Here is a 6000-nt window from a genome sequence, read left to right as displayed (position 1 = left end):
GAGAGGAATAAGGAAGTAACAGGAATGGATCTGGTATGAAATAAGGGTAGAGAGAGAGAGAGGAATAAGGAAGTAACAGGAATGGATCTGGTATGAAATAAGGGTAGAGAGAGAGAGAGGAATAAGGAAGTAACAGGAATGGATCTGGTATGAAATAAGGATAGAGAGAGAGAGAGGAATAAGGAAGTAACAGGAATGGATCCGGTATGAATTAAGGGTAGAGAGAGAGAGAGGAATAAGGAAGTAACAGGAATGGATCTGGTATAAAATAAGGGTAGAGAGAGAGAGGAATAAGGAAGTAACAGGAATGGATCTGGTATGAAATAAGGGTAGAGAGAGAGAGAGGAATAAGGAAGTAACAGGAATGGATCTGGTATGAAATAAGGGTAGAGAGAGAGAGAGGAATAAGGAAGTAACAGGAATGGATCTGGTATGAAATAAGGATAGAGAGAGAGAGAGGAATAAGGAAGTAACAGGAATGGATCTGGTATGAAATAAGGCTAGAGAGAGAGAGAGGAATAAGGAAGTAACAGGAATGGATCAGGTATGAAATAAGGGTAGAGAGAGAGAGGAATAAGGAAGTAACAGGAATGGATCAGGTATGAAATAAGGGTAGAGAGAGAGAGAGGAATAAGGAAGTAACAGGAATGGATCTGGTATGAAATAAGGCTAGAGAGAGAGAGAGGAATAAGGAAGTAACAGGAATGGATCTGGTATGAAATAAGGATAGAGAGAGAGAGAGGAATAAGGAAGTAACAGGAATGGATCAGGTATGAAATAAGGGTAGAGAGAGAGAGAGGAATAAGGAAGTAACAGGAATGGATTTGGTATGAAATAAGGCTAGAGAGAGAGAGAGGAATAAGGAAGTAACAGGAATGGATCTGGTATGAAATAAGGCTAGAGAGAGAGAGAGGAATAAGGAAGTAACAGGAATGGATCTGGTATGAAATAAGGGTAGAGAGAGAGAGAGGAATAAGGAAGTAACAGGAATGGATCTGGTATGAAATAAGGCTAGAGAGAGAGAGAGGAATAAGGAAGTAACAGGAATGGATCTGGTATGAAATAAGGGTAGAGAGAGAGAGAGGAATAAGGAAGTAACAGGAATGGATCTGGTATGAAATAAGGGTAGAGAGAGAGAGAGGAATAAGGAAGTAACAGGAATGGATCTGGTAGGAAATAAGGGTAGAGAGAGAGAGAGGAATAAGGAAGTAACAGGAATGGATCTGGTATGAAATAAGGGTAGAGAGAGAGAGAGGAATAAGGAAGTAACAGGAATGGATCTGGTATGAAATAAGGGTAGAGAGAGAGAGAGGAATAAGGAAGTAACAGGAATGGATCTGGTAGGAAATAAGGGTAGAGAGAGAGAGAGGAATAAGGAAGTAACAGGAATGGATCTGGTATGAAATAAGGATAGAGAGAGAGAGAGGAATAAGGAAGTAACAGGAATGGATCTGGTATGAAATAAGGGTAGAGAGAGAGAGAGGAATAAGGAAGTAACAGGAATGGATCTGGTATGAAATAAGGGTAGAGAGAGAGAGAGGAATAAGGAAGTAACAGGAATGGATCTGGTATGAAATAAGGGTAGAGAGAGAGAGAGGAATAAGGAAGTAACAGGAATGGATCTGGTATGAATTAAGGGTAGAGAGAGAGAGAGGAATAAGGAAGTAACAGGAATGGATCTGGTATGAAATAAGGGTAGAGAGAGAGAGAGGAATAAGGAAGTAACAGGAATGGATCTGGCATGAAATAAGGGTAGAGAGAGAGAGAGGAATAAGGAAGTAACAGGAATGGATCTGGTATGAAATAAGGGTAGATAGAGAGAGAGAGGAATAAGGAAGTAACAGGAATGGATCTGGTATGAAATAAGGGTAGAGAGAGAGGAATAAGGAAGTAACAGGAATGGATCTGGTATGAAATAAGGGTAGAGAGAGAGAGAGGAATAAGGAAGTAACAGGAATGGATCTGGTATGAAATAAGGATAGAGAGAGAGAGGGGAATAAGGAAGTAACAGGAATGGATCTGGTATGAAATAAGGGTAGAGAGAGAGAGAGGAATAAGGAAGTAACAGGAATGGATCTGGTATGAAATAAGGGTAGAGAGAGAGAGAGGAATAAGGAAGTAACAGGAATGGATGAGGTATGAAATAAGGATAGAGAGAGAGAGAGGAATAAGGAAGTAACAGGAATGGATCTGGTATGAAATAAGGGTAGAGAGAGAGAGAGGAATAAGGAAGTAACAGGAATGGATCTGGTATGAAATAAGGGTAGAGAGAGAGAGAGGAATAAGGAAGTAACAGGAATGGATCTGGTATGAATTAATGGTAGAGAGAGAGAGAGGAATAAGGAAGTAACAGGAAGGGATCTGGTATGAAATAAGGATAGAGAGAGAGAGGAATAAGGAAGTAACAGGAATGGATCTGGTATGAAATAAGGGTAGAGAGAGAGAGAGGAATAAGGAAGTAACAGGAATGGATCTGGTATGAAATAAGGGTAGAGAGAGAGAGAGGAATAAGGAAGTAACAGGAATGGATCTGGTATGAAATAAGGGTAGAGAGAGAGAGAGGAATAAGGAAGTAACAGGAATGGATCTGGTATGAAATAAGGGTAGAGAGAGAGAGATGAATAAGGAAGTAACAGGAATGGATCTGGTATGAAATAAGGGTAGAGAGAGAGAGAGGAATAAGGAAGTAACAGGAATGGATCTGGTATGAAATAAGGGTAGAGAGAGAGAGAGGAATAAGGAAGTAAAAGGAATGGATCTGGTATGAAATAAGGCTAGAGAGAGAGAGAGAGGAATAAGGAAGTAACAGGAATGTATCTGGTATGAAATAAGGCTAGAGAGAGAGAGGAATAAGGAAGTAACAGGAATGGATCTGGTATGAAATAAGGGTAGAGAGAGAGAGAGGAATAAGGAAGTAACAGGAATGGATCAGGTATGAAATAAGGATAGAGAGAGAGAGGAATAAGGAAGTAACAGAAATGGATCTGGTAGGAAATAAGGCTAGAGAGAGAGAGGAATAAGGAAGTAACAGGAATGGATCTGATATGAAATAAGGGTAGAGAGAGAGAGGAATAAGGAAGTAACAGGAATGGATCAGGTATGAAATAAGGCTAGAGAGAGAGAGGAATAAGGAAGTAACAGGAATGGATCTGGTAGGAAATAAGGGTAGAGAGAGAGAGAGGAATAAGGAAGTAACAGGAATGGATCTGGTATGAAATAAGGCTAGAGAGAGAGAGAGGAATAAGGAAGTAACAGGAATGGATCTGGTATGAAATAAGGCTAGAGAGAGAGAGAGGAATAAGGAAGTAACAGGAATGTATCTGGTATGAAATAAGGCTAGAGAGAGAGAGGAATAAGGAAGTAACAGGAATGGATCTGGTATGAAATAAGGGTAGAGAGAGAGAGAGGAATAAGGAAGTAACAGGAATGGATCAGGTATGAAATAAGGATAGAGAGAGAGAGGAATAAGGAAGTAACAGAAATGGATCTGGTAGGAAATAAGGCTAGAGAGAGAGAGGAATAAGGAAGTAACAGGAATGGATCTGGTATGAAATAAGGATAGAGAGAGAGAGGGGAATAAGGAAGTAACAGGAATGGATCTGGTATGAAATAAGGGTAGAGAGAGAGAGAGGAATAAGGAAGTAACAGGAATGGATCTGGTATGAAATAGGGATAGAGAGAGAGAGAGGAATAAGGAAGTAACAGGAATGGATCTGGTATGAAATAAGGCTAGAGAGAGATAGAGGAATAAGGAAGTAACAGGAATGGATCTGGTATGAAATAAGGGTAGAGAGAGAGAGAGTAATAAGGAAGTAACAGGAATGGATCTGGAATGAATTAAGGGTAGAGAGAGAGAGAGGAATAAGGAAGTAACAGGAATTGATCTGGTATGAAATAAGGATAGAGAGAGAGAGAGGAATAAGGAAGTAACAGGAATGGATCTGGTAGGAAATAGGGATAGAGAGAGAGAGAGGAATAAGGAAGTAACAGGAATGGATCAGGTATGAAATAAGGGTAGAGAGAGAGAGGAATAAGGAAGTAACAGGAATGAATCTGGTATGAAATAAGGCTAGAGAGAGAGAGAGGAATAAGGAAGTATCAGGAATTGATTTGGTATGAAATAAGGATAGAGAGAGAGAGGAATAAGGAAGTAACAGGAATGGATCTGGTATGAAATAAGGGTAGAGAGAGAGAGGAATAAGGAAGTAACAGGAATGGATCTGGTATGAAATAAGGGTAGAGAGAGAGAGAGGAATAAGGAAGTAACAGGAATGGATCTGGTATGAAATAAGGCTAGAGAGAGAGAGAGAGGAATGAGGAAGTAACAGGAATGGATCTGGTATGAATTAAGGATAGAGAGAGAGAGAGGAATAAGGAAGTAACAGGAATGGATCTGGTATGAAATAAGGCTAGAGAGAGAGAGAGGAATAAGGAAGTAACAGGAATGGATCTGGTATGAAATAAGGCTAGAGAGAGAGAGAGGAATAAGGAAGTAACAGGAATGGATCTGGTATGAAATAAGGATAGAGAGAGAGAGAGGAATAAGGAAGTAACAGGAATGAATCTGGTATGAAATAAGGCTAGAGAGAGAGAGGAATAAGGAAGTATCAGGAATGGATTTGGTATGAAATAAGGATAGAGAGAGAGAGGAATAAGGAAGTAACAGGAATGGATCTGGTATGAAATAAGGGTAGAGAGAGAGAGGAATAAGGAAGTAACAGGAATGGATCTGGTATGAAATAAGGCTAGAGAGAGAGAGAGGAATAAGGAAGTAACAGGAATGGATCTGGTATGAATTAAGGATAGAGAGAGAGAGAGGAATAAGGAAGTAACAGGAATGGATCTGGTATGAAATAAGGCTAGAGAGAGAGAGAGGAATAAGGAAGTAACAGGAATGGATCTGGTATGAAATAAGGCTAGAGAGAGAGAGAGGAATAAGGAACTAACAGGAATGGATCTGGTATGAAATAAGGATAGAGAGAGAGAGAGGAATAAGGAAGTAACAGGAATGAATCTGGTATGAAATAAGGCTAGAGAGAGAGAGAGGAATAAGGAAGTATCAGGAATGGATTTGGTATGAAATAAGGATAGAGAGAGAGAGGAATAAGGAAGTAACAGGAATGGATCTGGTATGAAATAAGGGTAGAGAGAGAGAGGAATAAGGAAGTAACAGGAATGGATCTGGTATGAAATAAGGGTAGAGAGAGAGAGAGGAATAAGGAAGTAACAGGAATGGATCTGGTATGAAATAAGGCTAGAGAGAGAGAGAGAGGAATAAGGAAGTAACAGGAATGGATCTGGTATGAAATAAGGATAGAGAGAGAGAGAGGAATAAGGAAGTAACAGGAATGGATCTGGTATGAAATAAGGCTAGAGAGAGAGAGAGGAATAAGGAAGTAACAGGAATGGATCTGGTATGAAATAAGGGTAGAGAGAGAGAGGAATAAGGAAGTAACAGGAATGGATCTGGTATGAAATAAGGCTAGAGAGAGAGAGAGGAATAAGGAAGTAACAGGAATGGATCTGGTATGAAATAAGGGTAGAGAGAGAGAGAGGAATAAGGAAGTAACAGGAATGGATTTGGTATGAAATAAGGGTAGAGAGAGAAAGGAATAAGGAAGTAACAGGAATGGATCTGGTATGAAATAAGGATAGAGAGAGAGAGAGGAATAAGGAAGTAACAGGAATGGATCTGGTATGAATTAAGGGTAGAGAGAGAGAGAGGAATAAGGAAGTAACAGGAATGGATCTGGTATGAAATAAGGGTAGAGAGAGAGAGAGGAATAAGGAAGTAACAGGAATGGATCTGGTATGAAATAAGGCTAGAGAGAGAGAGAGGAATAAGGAAGTAACAGGAATGGATCTGGTATGAAATAAGGCTAGAGAGAGAGAGGAATAAGGAAGTAACAGGAATGGATCTGGTATGAAATAAGGGTAGAGAGAGAGAGAGGAATAAGGAAGTAACAGGAATGGATCTGGTATGAAATAAGGGTAGAGAGA

This window comes from Oncorhynchus clarkii, chromosome 7, assembly GCF_045791955.1.
Source record: "Oncorhynchus clarkii lewisi isolate Uvic-CL-2024 chromosome 7, UVic_Ocla_1.0, whole genome shotgun sequence".
Taxonomy (NCBI): domain Eukaryota; kingdom Metazoa; phylum Chordata; class Actinopteri; order Salmoniformes; family Salmonidae; genus Oncorhynchus; species Oncorhynchus clarkii.
The sequence above is the reverse complement of the archived record's forward strand: the minus strand, read 5'-3'. Positions refer to the sequence as shown.